Below are 17,166 nucleotides of genomic sequence, written 5' to 3'. Positions count from 1 at the left end.
TTGACGCCACCAGGAAGCCCTGATGGAGAGAAGATTGACAAGGGGGTGACGCCCCCTGTACGTGATTAGCTGCACAGAAGTGGCCCCCGCTGAAGCCGCGCAGGCTCATGGGCAAGGGAAGCGCAGACCGGGCTCGCCAGCAGGAAGGCAACAGCACTGTGAGGCGCCATTACAGGTGGGTTCCCCCATGTCAGTTTCCCCTTGCCACGGCGTTACCGGCAGCCCCGCCCCACCACTTCTTCCCATGACACTCTAACCTTGCAGCTGCGTTAACGGCACCCCCCCCCCCCCACACCCATGTCAGTTTTATTTCGCGCCCGGCAGCAGGGAGGCGACAGCATCAGGCAGAGAGAGAGAGTGTTAGAGCCAGCATCCGCGATGGACACAGCGCTCAGTGCATGAGGACAGCAGTGAATGTGAGAGCCAGCGGGCTCACAGTGCGGGAGCACTGATCTGGGTAAGACACAAGGACTGCATCCTCCCTCAAGCAGGGAGGCAACAGCGGCGGCACTGTGACATAGCCGGGTTACAGGGGTGGAGCAGAGCGCCGGATCAATTACATTCCACGCCGCTTCTGCCCGTCATCCATCCCAGGACCTTCCCGTATTTTGCCATTTGGCAGATAGTGGTGTGACAGGGGCGTTCCTCCTGTTAAACCCCTAGCTTCCTGTGGTCTCAAGATACACCAGTACCGCTGCAGAAACCCCTATGCCCTTACTTTAGGAGCAGTCTTGGTGCAGCGGCAACTGACATTGACAGGTCAGAGACACAATAGTATGGTACCAGAGGACCAGGCAGAGAGGTAATCAATATTACAGGCAAAGATCAGGACAGGCAGAGTTCATGCATAAACTGCAAGACAGGCACAGGTTCAGGGCAAGGGGCAATCAGATAAATTGTGCACAAGGTACAAGCTAAGGTCAAGACATTAGAAGATGAGTATATTGGCTGAGTATACAGCTGAGTAAACAGAACTAACAGCATCTTAGCAGAAACTATTGATCGGGCCAGTTGAGCAAGTGTGCCATAAACAACAAGAGTATTATCCATATTGGTTGGGGATGGAAAAACTAGGCGCATAGCCTAGTCCTTTAAGAGGCATGCTGGGAATACACACACCCTGCAGGCTTCTAACTTCTTTTATTTAGTAACTTTACATTTCTGAATAAGGGTGGCTTCCCAAAGACGTATTTACGTGCGCAAAACACAGAGAATACAACCCATCGATTTCAATGGGTTCATTCTCATATTCGTTTTTAAGATTGTAAGAAAAATCCAAAAACACAGCAAAAGACTATTTTAGAGTCAATGGGGGGTGCAAATGTGCACCTGATACCCGCACAACTGCACAATACACTGCACAATTTTGTGGGGAAAAGAGCACAATGGGAACTAATTAGGCTAAATTGCCATTTTAATTTGGGGCATGACTGTGTCCCGTACCCAGGTGAATTGGCCTGGACAGCACAAAAAAGTACAGTAATATGTGCAAAAACACATGCAAAAGTGAAACGTTCATGGAGCAAATATCTTGCGCTAACACAAATGCGTTTTTGTGTATATGCCCATGGGAAGCCGGCCTAAAGGTTGTGGTGCTTTGCGGGGCAAGTTCTCCTTTTGAAATGTGCATGCAGTATAATATAATGAGTCTTTAAAGGATCGAGGTGGATAGATAGAGCAACTGTATTATATGTACATTAGCTTCTAGATAAAACTGGTAGACATCTGGACTCCCAAGCAATAGTCACAATCCTAAGTGGATAAAACATCAATTATATCTTTGTGAACATCAAAAAGTTCGTATAATACCTAATGGCGCAACTCAAGGTCAAATCTATTGCTTGGATCAACCATCTTTTAGGTTTGTAGTTTAACCTCTCAGGAGCAATGAATGAAGTTCACCTCAAAACATCTTCTAGATTTCATGTCTGCTAAGATTAATAGTGCATTAATGGCAAATTCCCCATTGTTGCAGATAGAAAGGTAATTTTCAAACATTAACTAGACATAAAGCACATCATGCCATCTTCACTAGATTTTAGCGCAGTGATGAAAATCTAGTTAGCACATTTGGTATTGAGCCTGCATGACCAATATGTAATGGGACTGTGTGATCCCTTCCAGAGAACAAGTCAGAAAATATTCAACCTAATGGCTCACACCCACTGACGTTTTATTCTCTCTTGCACTGCGAGAGCAAGTGAAAACACTCGCCTCGCAGCGCAAGAAAAACACTGATATCGCCAGTGTTTTCAATGGGGCCAGCGGCAGCAGCGCTAGCGCCATTGAAAACATAGGGAGAATATCACAGACTTCTGCCACAGCTGTCACAGCTGTGGCAGAAGTCCACCATGCTATCCCATTGCTTTCAATGGGATCGGCGCTGCTGCCGGCCCAATTGAAAGCAGTGGTTTGTGGCAACCCCTGCAGCATGATTTTCGGGGAAGGGCTTGAAATATAAGCAAAAAAAAAATTTACTCATCTTTCTGCCACTCGGACGTATCTTCCAGCTGCCTCACCTGATCTGCTGTCCAGCACTTTCAGCAGCCGGGAATTTAAAAATCCCCGCCTGCTGAAAGGGCTGTGCTGATTAGCTGAGCACTCAGACAATTACAGACAGCGCTTAGCTATTCAGAATGAATGAAAAGCTAAACGCTGGCTCTAATTGGCTGAGCGCTCAGCCAATCAGCACAGCCCTTTTAGGAGGCGGGGAATCCCCGCCTGCTGAAAGTGCTGGACAGCAGTTCAGGGGAGCCAGCCGGAGGACGCATCCGAGCGGCAGAGAGGTGAGTAAATTTTTTTTTTCTTCTAACCAGCTAGGGACAATTTTCAGGAAAGGGCTTATATTTCAAGCTTTTCCCTGAAAATCATGCTGCAGGGGTTGCCACAAACCACTGCTTTCAATGGGGCCGGCAGCAGCGCCGTTCCCATTGAAAGCAATGGGATAGCATGGCGGACTTCTGCCACAGCTTCGACGGCTGTGGCAGAAGTCTGTGATATTCTCCCTATGTTTTCAATGGGGCTAGCGCTGCTGCCGCTGGCCCCATTGTAAACACTGGCAATATCACAGCGTTTTTCACAGAGGTGAGGAAAACAACAAAAAACATTATTTACTGAAAAAGCCAAAAATGTAGTACCTGAAAGTCTGCAGGGCAGACATGGTCGCCATAGGCATGATCGCCATAAGGCAGGCACAATCGCCACTGGCACAATGGCCGTAGGGCAGGCGCAATGGCCATAGGGCAGGCGCAATGGCCATAAGCCCTAAAGATATGCAGTCAACCAGACAATAGTGTGGAGGAGCAACTTGTTCAGTACAGGCTAATATGCAGTCACCCAATCTGGGCTGGGTTGAGTGGGTGACTGCATATTAGCGTGCACTGAACAAGTTGCTCCTCCACACTATTGTCTGGCTGACTGCATATCTTTAGGGCTTATGGCCATTGCGCCTGCCCTACGACGATTATGCCTGCCTTATGGCGATCGTGCCTGCACTGCAGACTTTCAGGTACTACATTTTTGGCTTTTTCAGTGAATAATCACAGCGTTTTTCTTGCGCTGCGAGGTGAGTGTTTTCACTTGCTCTTGCAGCGCAAGAGAGAATAAAACGCCAGTGGGTGTGAGCCCTAACATCAATATTCCAATGACATTCAAGGGTAGAACCCACCATGGGATAAGTTTTCCTATGTTGTAGTAATTACTACAATATCTGTCACATAAGAGACATCAGTGTGGTTAGAAGGACATCAATAGTAGCCAGAAGACCAGGACCAGTACAGGAGAACATGTCATGTCTCTCTGGGAAACCAAATTTTCTACCTACTGTATTCAGTCATTTTAACATTATGTTTTGTGTAACCAGGACTGGTTCTCTCCTGATTTCAATGACTGAGACCAGGACTTGAAAAGCACCATAAGCATGAAAATGTGAGATGGAGACCTCTTTGGGATTTGTCTCACATGGTTTCTATTAGAGATGAGCGAACACCAAAATGTTCGGGTGTTCGTTATTCGGAACGAACTTCCCGCGATGTTCGAGGGTTCGTTTCGAACAACGAACCCCATTGAAGTCAATGGGCGACCCAAGCATTTTTGTATTTCGCCGATGCTCGCTAAGGTTTTCATGTGTGAAAATCTGGGCAATTCAAGAAAGTGATGGGAATGACACAGAAACGGATAAGGCAGGCGAGGGGCTACATGTTGGGCTGCATCTCAAGTTCACAGGTCCCACTATTAAGCCACAATACCGGCAAGAGTGGGCCCCCCCCCCCTCCCAACAACTTTTACTTCTGAAAAGCCCTCATTAGCATGGCATACCTTTGCTAAGCACCACACTAGCTACAACAAAGCACAATCACTGCCTGGATGACACTCCGCTGCCACTTCTCCTGGGTTACATGCTGACCAACCGCCCCCCCTCCCCCCCACAGCGCACACCAAAGTGTCCCTGCGCAGCCTTCAGCTGCCCTCATGCCACGCCACACTCATGTCTATTTAGAAGTGCGTCTGCCATGAGGAGGAACCGCAGGCACACACTGCAGAGGGTTGGCATGGCTAGGCAGCGACCCTCTTTAAAAGTGGCGGGGCGATAGCCCACAATGCTGTACAGAAGCAATGAGAAATAGAATCCTGTGCCACCGCCATCAGGAGCTGCACACGTGGGCATAGCAATGGGGAACCTATGTGCCACACACTAGTCATTCTGTCAAGGTGTCTGCATGCCCCAGTCAGACTGGTAATATGTACCTTAACAGTAACCGCGTTGGTGGTAATGTGGTGGTGACTGCGGACCTAGTAGCACGGTTGTATTTTGTTGGTTTTCGGAATGCGGCCAGGATTAAGTGGGCCGTGGCGGGGGGATGGTGTGGGGGCTCTCTTGTTGTGTCGGTAAAGGTGAAATTCTTGGACTGCCACCAGACGAACCAATGCAAAGGCATTTGCCAAGAATGTTTTCCCTGTTGGAGGAGGAGGGGGATGTTTTTGAGGCACTTCGTGTCCTCTCCACGTGTCCGTGGTTGTATGCACCTTAACAGTAACCGCGTTGGTGGTAATGTGGTGGTGACTGCGGACCTAGTAGCACGGTTGTATTTTGTTGGTTTTCGGAATGCGGCCAGGATTAAGTGGGCCGTGGCGGGGGGATGGTGTGGGGGCTCTCTTGTTGTGTCGGTAAAGGTGAAATTCTTGGACTGCCACCAGACGAACCAATGCAAAGGCATTTGCCAACAATGTTTTCCCTGTTGGAGGAGGAGGGGGATGTTTTTGAGGCACTACGTGTCCTCTCCACGTGTCCGTGGTTATATGCACCTTAACAGTAACCGCGTTGGTGGGAAATGGCCTCGCCGCCATCATGTCTTTGGGAAGCCTCTGTTTCCACACCCCAGAGACATACCATTAGCAGCGGTATAGGCAGAGCCCAGAATTCGTAACATTTCAGCCGTAGCATTAGGACAGGCCCCACTAACATATCACTAGCAGCATTATAGCGGGAGCGCAGTCTTCGTTCCATGTCAGCAATAGTAGCACTCAAGACAGGCTCCAGTAACAATTCCGAAGCAGCAGTATAGCGGGAGCGCAGTCTTCGTTCCATGTCAGCAATAGTAGCACTCAAAACAGGCCCCAGTAACAATTCCGAAGCAGCAGTATAGCGGGAGCGCAGTCTTCGTTCCATGTCAGCAATAGTAGCACTCAAGACAGGCCCCAGTAACAATTCCGAAGCAGCAGTATAGCGGGAGCGTAGTCTTCGTTCCATGTCAGCAATAGTAGCACTCAAGACAGGCCCCAGTAACAATTCCGAAGCATCAGTATAGCGGGAGCGCATTTTTTGTTCCATGTCAGCAATAGTAGCACTCAAGACAGGCCCCAGTAACAATTCCGAAGCAGCAGTATAGCGGGAGTGCAGTCTTCGTTCCATGTCAGCAATAGTAGCACTCAAGACAGGCCCCAGTAACAATTCCGAAGCAGCAGTATAGCGGGAGCGCAGTCTTAGTTCCATTTCAGTAGCCTTAGTATAGCCAAGGCCCAAGTTACATTTATGTAGCTAAAGTGTAGGCCAACCCCACACACCTTTCTGTACCATGAGTGCAGGCGAACAACATACAAATTGCTATGATTACACTGTAGGTGAGGGCCCCAAAAATTTGGTGTACCAACAGTACTAATGTACCTCAGTAAAAATTGGCCAAGCCCAACCAAGATGGCAGGTGAATCGCTTTGGTTAATGTGGCTTAAGTGGTAACTAGGCCTGGAGGCAGCCCAGTGTAACGAAAAATTGGTTCAAGTTAAAGTTCCAACGCTTTTAAGCGCATTGAAACTTATAAAAATTGTTCAGAAAAATTATTTGAGTGAGCCTTGTGGCCCTAAGAAAAATTGCCCGTTCAGCGTGATTACGTGAGGTTTCAGGAGGAGGAGCAGGAGGAGGAGGAGGAATATTAGACACAGATTGATGAAGCAGAAATGTCCCCGTTTTGGATGGTGAGAGAGAACGTAGCTTCCATCCGCGGGTGCAGCCTACGTATTGCTTACGTATCGCTGCTGTCCGCTGGTGGAGAACAGAAGTCTGGGGAAATCCAGCCTTTGTTCATCTTGATGAGTGTTAGCCTGTCGGCACTGTCGGTTGACAAGCGGCTACGCTTATCTGTGATGATTCCCCCAGCCGCACTAAACACCCTCTCTGACAAGACGCTAGCCGCAGGACAAGCAAGCACCTCCAGGGCATACAGCGCTAGTTCAGGCCACGTGTCCAGCTTCGACACCCAGTAGTTGTAGGGGGCAGAGGCGTCACCGAGGATGGTCGTGCGATCGGCTACGTACTCCCTCACCATCCTTTTACAGTGCTCCCGCCGACTCAGCCTTGACTGGGGAGCGGTGACACAGTCTTGGTGGGGAGCCATAAAGCTGGCCAGGCCCTTAAAGACTGTTGCACTGCCTGGGATGTACATGCTGCTCGATCTACGCACATCCCCTGCTACCTTGCCCTCGGTACTGCGCCTTCTGCCACTAGCGCTGTCGGATGGGAATTTTACCATCAGCTTGTCCGCAAGGGTCCTGTGGTATAGCAACACTCTCGAACCCCTTTCCTCTTCGGGAATCAGAGTGGGCAGGTTCTCCTTATACCGTGGATCGAGCAGTGTGTACACCCAGTAATCCGTCGTGGCCAGAATGCGTGCAATGCGAGGGTCACGAGAAAGGCATCCTAACATGAAGTCAGCCATGTGTGCCAGGGTACCTGTACGCAACACATGGCTGTCTTCACTAGGAAGATCACTTTCAGGATCCTCCTCCTCCTCCTCCTCCTCCTCAGGCCATACACGCTGAAAGGATGACAGGCAATCAGCCGGTGTACCGTCAGCAGCGGGCCAAGCTGTCTCTTCCCCCTCCTCCTCATCCTCCTCCTCCTGTACGCGCTGAGAAATAGACAGGAGGGTGCCCTGACTATCCAGCGGCATACTGTCTTCCCCCGCCCCCGTTTCCGAGCGCAAAGCAGCTGCCTTTATGGTTTGCAGGGAATTTCTCAAGATGTATAGCAGAGGAATGGTGACGCTAATGATTGTAGCATCGCCGCTCACCACCTGGGTAGACTCCTCAAAATTACCAAGGACATGGCAGATGTCTGCCAACCAGGCCCACTCTTCTGAAAGGAATTGAGGAGGCTGACTCCCACTGCGCCGCCCATGTTGGAGTTGGTATTCGACTATAGCTCTACGCTGTTCATAGAGCCTGGCCAACATGTGGAGCGTAGAGTTCCACCGTGTGGGCACGTCGCACAGCAGTCGGTGCACTGGCAGCTTAAAGTGATGTTGCAGGGTGCGCAGGGTGGCAGCGTCCGTGTGGGACTTGCGGAAATGTGTGCAGAGCCGGCGCGCCTTTACGAGCAGGTCTGACAAGCGTGGGTAGCTTTTCAGAAAGCGCTGAACCACCAAATTAAAGACGTGGGCCAGGCATGGCACGTGCGTGAGGCTGCCGAGCTGCAGAGCCGCCACCAGGTTACGGCCGTTGTCACACACGACCATGCCCGGTTGGAGGCTCAGCGGCGCAAGCCAGCGGTCGGTCTGCTGTGTCAGACCCTGCACCAGTTCGTGGGCCGTGTGCCTCTTATTGCCTAAGCTGAGTAGTTTCAGCACGGCCTGCTGACGCTTGCCCACCGCTGTGCTGCCACACCGCGCGACACCGACTGCTGGCGACATGCTGCTGCTAACACATCTTGATTGCGAGACAGAGGAGGAGGAGGAGGAGGGTGCTTTAGTGGAGGAAGCATACACCTCCGCAGATACCACCACCGAGCTGGGGCCCGCAATTCTGGGGGTGGGTAGGACGTGAGCGGTCCCAGGCTCTGACTCTGTCCCAGCCTCCACTAAATTCACCCAATGTGCCGTCAGGGAGATGTAGTGGCCCTGCCCGCCTGTGCTTGTCCACGTGTCCGTTGTTAAGTGGACCGTGGCAGTAACCGCGTTGGTGAGGGCGCGTACAATGTTGCGGGAGACGTGGTCGTGCAGGGCTGGGACGGCACATCGGGAAAAGTAGTGGCGACTGGGAACTGAGTAGCGCGGGGCCGCCGCCTCCATGATACTTTTGAAGGACTCCGTTTCCACAACCCTATACGGCAGCATCTCAAGGCTGATGAATTTTGCTATGCGGACGGTTAACGTTTGAGCGTGTGGGTGCGTGGCGGCGTACTTGCGCTTGCGCTCCAACAGTTGCGCAAGCGACGGCTGGACGGTGCGCTGAACTACACTGCTGGATGGGGCCGAGGACAGCGGAGGTGAGGGTGTGGGTGCAGGCCAGGAGACGGTAGTGCCTGTGTCCTGAGAGGGGGGTTGCATCTCAGTGGCAGGTTGGGGCACAGGGGGAGAGGCAGGGGTGCAAACCGGAGGCGCTGAATGGCCTTCGTCCCACCTTGTGGGGTGCTTGGCCATCATATGTCTGCGCATGGTGGTGGTGGTGAGGCTGTTGGTGTTGGCTCCCCGGCTGAGCTTTGCGCGACAAAGGTTGCACACCACTGTTCGTCGGTCGTCAGGCGTCTCTGTGAAAAACTGCCAGACCTTAGAGCACCTCGGCCTCTGCAGGGTGGCATGGCGCGAGGGGGCGCTTTGGGAAACAGTTGGTGGATTATTCGGTCTGGCCCTGCCTCTACCCCTGGCCACCGCACTGCCTCTTGCAACCTGCCCTGCTGATGCCCTTGACTCCCCCTCTGAAGACCTGTCCTCCTGAGTAAGCGTTGCACACCAGGTGGGGTCAGTCACCTCATCGTCCTGCTGCTCTTCCTCCGAATCCTCTGTGCGCTGCTCCCTCGGACTTACTGCCCTTACTACTACCTCACTGCAAGACAACTGTGTCTGATCATCATCGTCCTCCTCACCCACAGAAAGTTGTTGAGACAGTTGGCGGAAGTCCCCAGCCTCTTCCCCCGGGAACTTTCGAATGGTTGGGCATCAGTGATGATAAACTCCTCTGGTGGGAGAGGAACCGCTGCTGCCCAATCTAAGCAGGGGCCCGAGAACAGTTCCTGGGAGTGTTCCCGCTCCTGAGCAGGTGTCATTGTAGTGGAGTGAGGAGGCTGGGAGGAAGGAGGAGCAGCAGACAGAGGATTCGGATTTGCAGCAGTGGACGGCGCAGAACTGCGTGTTGACGATAGGTTGCTCGAAGCACTTTCTGCCATCCAGGACAGGACCTGCTCACACTGCTCATTTTCTAATAACCGTCTCCCGCGTGGAACCATTAATTGGGCGATGAATGTGGGACGCCAGAAACGTGCCTCTCTCCTAATCGCGCAGCAGTCGGCTGCGACACACCTGGATCAGGAGCTCGGCCTGTGCCCACACCCTGACTTGGCCCTCCGCGTCCTCGGCCGCGTCCACGTCCTCTAGGCCTACCCCTACCCCTCAGCATGCTGTATTACCAGTGATTTGATTTCACAGGCAGGAAATAAATTGGCGCAAGACTGCAGGCCAAATATAATTTTTTCCCTTTTTTGAAAACGAAAGGCCCCACTGCCTCTAGTGAATGAATAATCTAAGTTTAATAACTGTGCTGTGTCCCTGCTGTGTCACAGAACGTGAGGGTAGCAGAGTTATTAACTCTGGCAGAGCAGGTATTTTTTTTCCCAATTAAGGAAAGCAAATGGCGAAGCCAGGAGTAAAACGTAGCTGGGTGCGTCTGATTTTTAAACGTTGCACACGCAGCCGACACGTGTCCACCGCCCTTAGGACGGACAGAGGCAGGACAAATAGAATTATTTTCAGTTTTTTTCCACCAAAAGGCAGCACTGCGTATATTCAATGAACATGAGAAGTTTAATAACTGTGCTGTGTCCCTGCTAATGTGTCACAGAACGTGAGGGTAGCAGAGTTATTAACTCTGGCAGAGCAGGTATTTTTTTTCCCAATTAAGGAAAGCAAATGGCGAAGCCAGGAGTAAAACGTAGCTGGGTGCGTCTGATTTTTAAACGTTGCACACGCAACCGACACGTGTCCACTGCCCTTAGGACGGACAGAGGCAGGACAAATAGAATTATTTTCAGTTTTTTTCCACCAAAAGGCAGCACTGCGTATATTCAATGAACATGAGAAGTTTAATAACTGTGCTGTGTCCCTGCTAATGTGTCACAGAACGTGAGGGTAGCAGAGTTATTAACTCTGGCAGAGCAGGTATTTTTTTTCCCAATTAAGGAAAGCAAATGGCGAAGCCAGGAGTAAAACGTAGCTGGGTGCGTCTGATTTTTAAACGTTGCACACGCAGCCGACACGTGTCCACTGCCCTTAGGACGGACAGAGGCAGGACAAATAGAATTATTTTCAGTTTTTTTCCACCAAAAGGCAGCACTGCGTATATTCAATGAACATGAGAAGTTTAATAACTGTGCTGTGTCCCTGCTAATGTGTCACAGAACGTGAGGGTAGCAGAGTTATTAACTCTGGCAGAGCAGGTATTTTTTTTCCCAATTAAGGAAAGCAAATGGCGAAGCCAGGAGTAAAACGTAGCTGGGTGCGTCTGATTTTTAAACGTTGCACACGCAGCCGACACGTGTCCACCGCCCTTAGGACGGACAGAGGCAGGACAAATAGAATTATTTTCAGTTTTTTTCCACCAAAAGGCAGCACTGCGTATATTCAATGAATAATAACTGTGTTGTGGCCCTGCCTACACAATTCTTTCCCTGCAGTATCAATGGAGGGTGCAATGCTCTGCAGAGGCGATTTTGAGAAGAAAAAAAAATGCAGCACAGCTAACAGCAGCCTGCACAGTACTGCACACGGTTAAATATGGCCCTAGAAAGGACCGTTGAGGTTCTTGAAGGCTACACTCACTCCTAACACTCTCCCTGCCTATGCAGCATTTCTGTCCCTAATGCCGGGTGCAACGCTCTGCAGAGGCGATTTTGAGAAAAAAAATAATTGCCACTGCTAACAGCAGCCAACACACAGCTATCAGTGGCCCTAATAAGGACCTTTGGGGGGTCTTGAAGCCTACACTAACTACCAATTCTTTCCCTACAGCAGCTCCGGTACAAACAGCACTGTCCCTCATCTAACTCACACGGCATCTGAGGCGAGCCGCGGGAGGGGCCGACTTTTATATTCGGCGGACACCTGATCACCCCAGCCACTCACAGCAGGGGGGTGGTATAGGGCTGGAACAACACAGGGGGAAGTTGTAATGCCTTCCCTGTCTTTCAATTGGCCAGAAAAGCGCGCTAACGTCTCAGGGAAGGAAGTGAAAGTAACCCGAACACCGCATGGTGTTCGTTACGAATAACGAACATCCCGAACACCCTAATATTCGCACGAATATCAAGCTCGGACGAACACGTTCGCTCATCTCTAGTTTCTATCCCTGATGTGGCAACAACGAAGATACAGGGCAGTACCTGCCCTTCACATTAGGAGCAATGCAGCAGGCCAACTTGGATGGTCATCCCTCAACACATCAATATTGGGTACAATACCAATAGTTAGGTAGAACATCAACATACGAAATATGCAAGTCTGTTCTAAGCCAGACATACACAAAACTGCATGGGGACAGAAACCAGAACAAAACCTGGACAGCATTAAAGGGATGAAAATGTCCCGTCACACATAGTTTATGTCCCTGTCGGTCTTTGTACAGTGGATAGAAAAGCACCGAGGATGACTTTTTACTGTCCAGCTTAAAAGATGGACAGGGACAGAAACTAAGTGAGATAGAGCTTAAAGAGGTCTCTGTCTCACACATTGAACCCTATAGTTCTGTCCTGGTTTCTGTCCCCATGCAGTTTGTGGCATTAAAAATGGAAACAAGGGCAGGATTACTGCTGGTTTCACAAAATGTAATGTGGAACCAGCCTTACTGATGTTATATACTGTGACATGATTAATGTTTTCTGTTAGATCTTTTATTCCCATTATTCCTATTATATTTTGTGAACCGCAAAAACCTTAAAGAGACTCTGTCACCTACCTTTAGTCCTATAAGCTAGGGCTGCAAATAAGTGACCTGTGGAGCCAGTGATGAAAGCCACTATTCAATGCATTGAGTGGCGGTGCTAAGTAGTCAGCCCATTATAAAATTAGAACCGATGAAATATTTAGCACGCTGTTCAATGCATTGAGTGGCAACATTCAGCAATGACACCAGGGAAAGAACGAGGAAGACATACATAACACTTACAGGGGTTGGACAAAATTATGGAAACACCATAGGAAATGCATGGCTTGGAATCGGTCTTTACATGTCTTATTGAAATATGATTTCTAATCCCATGTAACTTAAGTGGTGGTAATATGACACAGGTACTACAGGGTAGAAGTGAACATGTGCCTGAGCAACAAGGTTCCATTGGTCAGGGGTTTGAGCCAATCAGCTGCTGTTACCAGCTGGCTTTCAAAACCACCCAGAGCAGGGCAAGAGGTGAAGTAAACACAAATTTGGTGGTGAAGCTTTTAGCCAAGCAGGGGTCAAAAGGGCAGCTCAGTGCTAATAATTTAAATCCCATGCGTTTCATACGGTCTGCTTCCATAGTTTTGTCCACTTCTGTATATTCCCGGACTCAGCAGGTCACCTACATTTAGCCCATAAGTTTGATTTATAGAGCTAAATGTAGGTGCCAGACTCCCTTTAAATAAAATATAAAAATAAATGAGTGTGAAGAGTGTTTATTTGAATGTTCATACCACTGCTAAAGCACATCCCTATAAATACAATTCACTTAATACCCATGATCAATTTGTTCATCAAGCAAGTCCCCAACTATCACTAATACAATGTTGCATGTAAATAACCAATCATACTCCAGTCACAGGTTACTTCCTCATCTGCAGTTTGTCAGAAGCATTGTCTCACAGACTGTCTCTGTCAAAGTACAAAGATAGCACCCCACGACAGTGGCTGTCTATGGCCATCCCTCTGAGTTCATGAAGTTTATGATCTCAATTACCTATTATTAAAAGGACTGCCTCATCCGGGAATCCCTTCTCAAATGCAGCCGCAGGTTTGATCAGCTCTTGGCACACAGCTAATTTTGCCAGGGGCAGCCTTGGCTAACTACGAATTTTCCCTCCAGTAGCTGCTGCAGTATTACATGGTGGTTATTCAGGTGAATGGACAATCATGTACAGTAATACAAGGATGAAATGAGTCGGCCAGAATGGGGGTCATTTGTACAGTGGGTTATCTCCATTGTGCCTTAATAAAGAGGGGTTCCAAATGTGTGACCCTCCTCAATGATGTCCATGTGCGCTAATAGAGCACATGAACAGGGATTATCTTCACGAGGCAACCCCTTTAATATGCATCTATTTAGATATTGTTCCTCTTATTGTAGAATATTATATACAGAATGTGACTAGAGATGAGCGAACCTACTCAGCCATGCCCCTTTTTCTCCCGAGCGGCGCGATTTTCGAGTACTTCCGTACTTGGGTGAAAAGATTCGGGGGGGGGGGTGCATGGGTGAGTGGGGGGTTGCAGCGGGGAGTGGGGGGGAGAGGGAGAGAGAGCTCCCCCCTGTTCCCTGCTGCTACCCCCCGCTCCGCCACGCCTCCCCCCGCCCCCCTTGCGCCCCGAATCTTTTCACCCGAGTACGGAAGTACTCGAAAATCGCGGTGCTTGATCGAGTAATTACTCGAAACGAGTATATTCGCTCATTTCTAAATGTGACCAATCGGTGAAAAAAGACCTCACCCACTTGCCTAGAAAATTTGGAATTTTGTTTAACATGTCACCATAGAATGGGAATATAACGTTCTTCTTACTGTGGAACAGTGGGGGACTGACCATTCAGATACGAGAACTGTGCCAGGGGGGGCCATAGCCAGAGTATGCCCACAACAGTACAATTTGTTAACCCAACCCTAGTGCGTAATGGCTACAGTCTTTGGTGAGGAACCCATAACATGTAATACCTGCGTAACCCAGACCACTCTTAGTCTGCTACTGCAGTAAAATGCTGTATTTTATTTGCATTAGATATAATGTGGCCTGCATAGACCAAAGAATTAATGATATGACTTATCTACTCATAGAAAAGCTTTTCAGCTCTTGGAAAAGAATGATATGACACCTTTGGAATAACTGTTTTCACCAAAAATGCCCAGAAGGGCAACAGAGCTCATGGATCCTTCACCGTTTTTTCAATAGGCTAAAGATAACTTTCTGATCAGTGGGGTCTCAGCGCTGAGACCCCCACTGATTCTGAGAATGGGAGTCCCATTTCACCCATCTTCTTCACTATAGGCTCACTGCAGCCCCTGCAGTGGCGAGATTGAATGGAGCTATGGCCATACATGTGCTGTGCTTCTCCATTCACTTTCAATGGGGCTACTGGAGATAGCCAAGTATAAGCTCTCAACAATTGCTGTCAGCCCCTTTGAAATGAATTCGGCCAGAGTTCCATTCAGTCTGACATTACTGCTTGTAGGAGAGATCCTACAGTGACAATAGAGGGGGGCACAAGTCCTCTATTCTCAGGATCTGTGGGGGTCTCAGTGGCAAGAGCCTCACTGGGTATAACATTATCCTCTATCCTATGGATAGTGGATAACTTACAATTTTGGGATAACCCCTATAAGGAAGAACATATCTGTACATTTTGTAGGACAGTTATTACACATTTTCCTATGTACACTATCTTAACATTATCTGTGTATTCACAGAGGAAAATGAAGGATTAGATGAGATGCAGAGTGTTAAAGTAAACTCTCCACTAAATGTCACCAGTTTAACGCAGCAAGAAGTGCCGCCTTAAAAAGATTAAAATAGACAAATCACCGGGTTCTGATGGCATACACCCCTGGATTCTAAACAAATTAAATAATGTGATAGATAGACCCTTGTTTCTTCTATTTAAGGACTCTATAGTGACAGCGTCTGTTCCACTGGATTGGTGCATAGAAAATGTGGTGCCAATATTCAAAAAGGGGTCAAAAACCGAGCTTGGGAACTACAGGCCAGTAAGTCTTGCTTCTACTTTGGTTAAAATGAGGAGTTTCTAAGAGATGCTATCCTGGAGTACTGTTACTATTGGGGTACCACAAGGGTCAGTTTCGGACCCTATTCTTCTTAATATATTTTTTAATTACCTGGTAGAAGGATTGTGCAGTAATATATTTATCAGTGTAACGCTGATAAATGTAAGGTTATGCATATGGGCAGTGAAATATGCAGCACCCGAGCAAGGATTGGGGCGTGCCAATGTGGGGGAGACCACGGGAAAGCAGGATGAATGTCACGGGTGACTCTGTGATCTCTCCCGGCAATGGTGACAAAGGTGCCTGACTCGGTCACCGCACTGTGGCAAAAAGGGTTTTGACAGTCTCTAAATACTAAATGGTGGTTTGTCACATGATGCCAGCACCTCATCTGGGACTCCAAGAGTTAAAGGGGTTGTCTCGCGAAATCAAGTTGGGGTATACACTTCTGTATGGCCATATTAATGCACTTTGTAATATACATCGTGCATTAAATATGAGCCATACAGAAGTTATTCACTTACCTGCTCCGTTGCTAGCGTCCTCGTCTCCATGGTTCCGTCTAAATTCGCTGGCAGCTTGCTTTTTTAGGCGCGCTTGCGCAGTCCGTTCTTCTCCTTTCAGCACGAGCCGCTTCAGTGTGCTCCCTGCTACAGCTCTTCTGCGCATGCGCAGACGAGCTGTCACTGCTGGGGAGCGCGCTGGAGCGGCCATTCTGTACCATCCTCTGTTAGAGGAAGGTGCAGAGCTCCCGAGCTGTCCGGAGAAGCCGCCCAGCTGTCCCGCGGTCCTGGTAAGTGATGGGCCGGGGGGGCTGCCGCTGCGCCGGGGGGGCTGCCGTTGTGCCGGGGGGGGGGGGGCTGCCGCTGTGATGGGGGGGCTGTCGCTGCAATGGGGGGGGCTGTCGCTGCGATGGGGGGGCTGTCGCTGTGCCAGGGGGGCTGCCGCTGTGATGGGGGGCTGTCGCTGCGATGGGGGGGCTGCCGCTGTGCCGGGGGGGGGGCTGCCGCTGTGATGGGGGGGCTGTCGCTGCGATGGGGGGGCTGTCGCTGCGATGGGGGGGGCTGTCGCTGCGATGTGCCGGGGGGGGGGGGGGGGGGCTGCGATGGGGGGGCTGTCGCTGTGCCGGGGGGGGGGGGGGCTGCGCCGGTTACCTGCTGCCTGGCGGTGGGTGACTGGTCGGCCGTGTTCTCTCCAAGGGGCCGGTCGGCGGCTGCGGGGCGTCTGGTTGTCAGGGAGACACAGCTGGTAGCGTCTCGGGAGCGCGCACGTCGGGCTGCAGCAAGCGAAGGGAAAAGAGCCGGCGGCCATCTTGGGAAAATTTTTATAAGTTGCTGAAACGCTGGAACGGTAAGTACAAACCAGCTAGAAAAGTCATTTACAGGGGGGCTTAGTAATGTATGCTTAATTAGGGGGACTGGGCAAAAAAAAAAAATCCACTCTTGCCTCGAGACATCTCCTTTAAAGGCGGAATAACCTTCAACGCTCTCTTTCTATTTTGACTCTAGAGTTTTCTCATTAGAATTCCCACAGTCCTAGTTATCTGAAGAGCTTACTGGATGACTTTAAGACAGTTAATGAAGTGGATTTTTAAGTTGGGCCTCTTTACTTTCCCTGGCTTTGACTTCACCGTGTTTTATATAACTCACTGTTTAGTGGACAGTTCCCAAACTTTCTCCTCCACACTGCTGTCGATTAGGAAGCCTGTAAACATTGGTTTCCC

Source organism: Eleutherodactylus coqui, chromosome 3 (genome assembly GCF_035609145.1).
Source record: "Eleutherodactylus coqui strain aEleCoq1 chromosome 3, aEleCoq1.hap1, whole genome shotgun sequence".
In the NCBI taxonomy this organism is placed as follows: domain Eukaryota; kingdom Metazoa; phylum Chordata; class Amphibia; order Anura; family Eleutherodactylidae; genus Eleutherodactylus; species Eleutherodactylus coqui.
Note: the sequence above shows the minus strand (reverse complement) of the source record.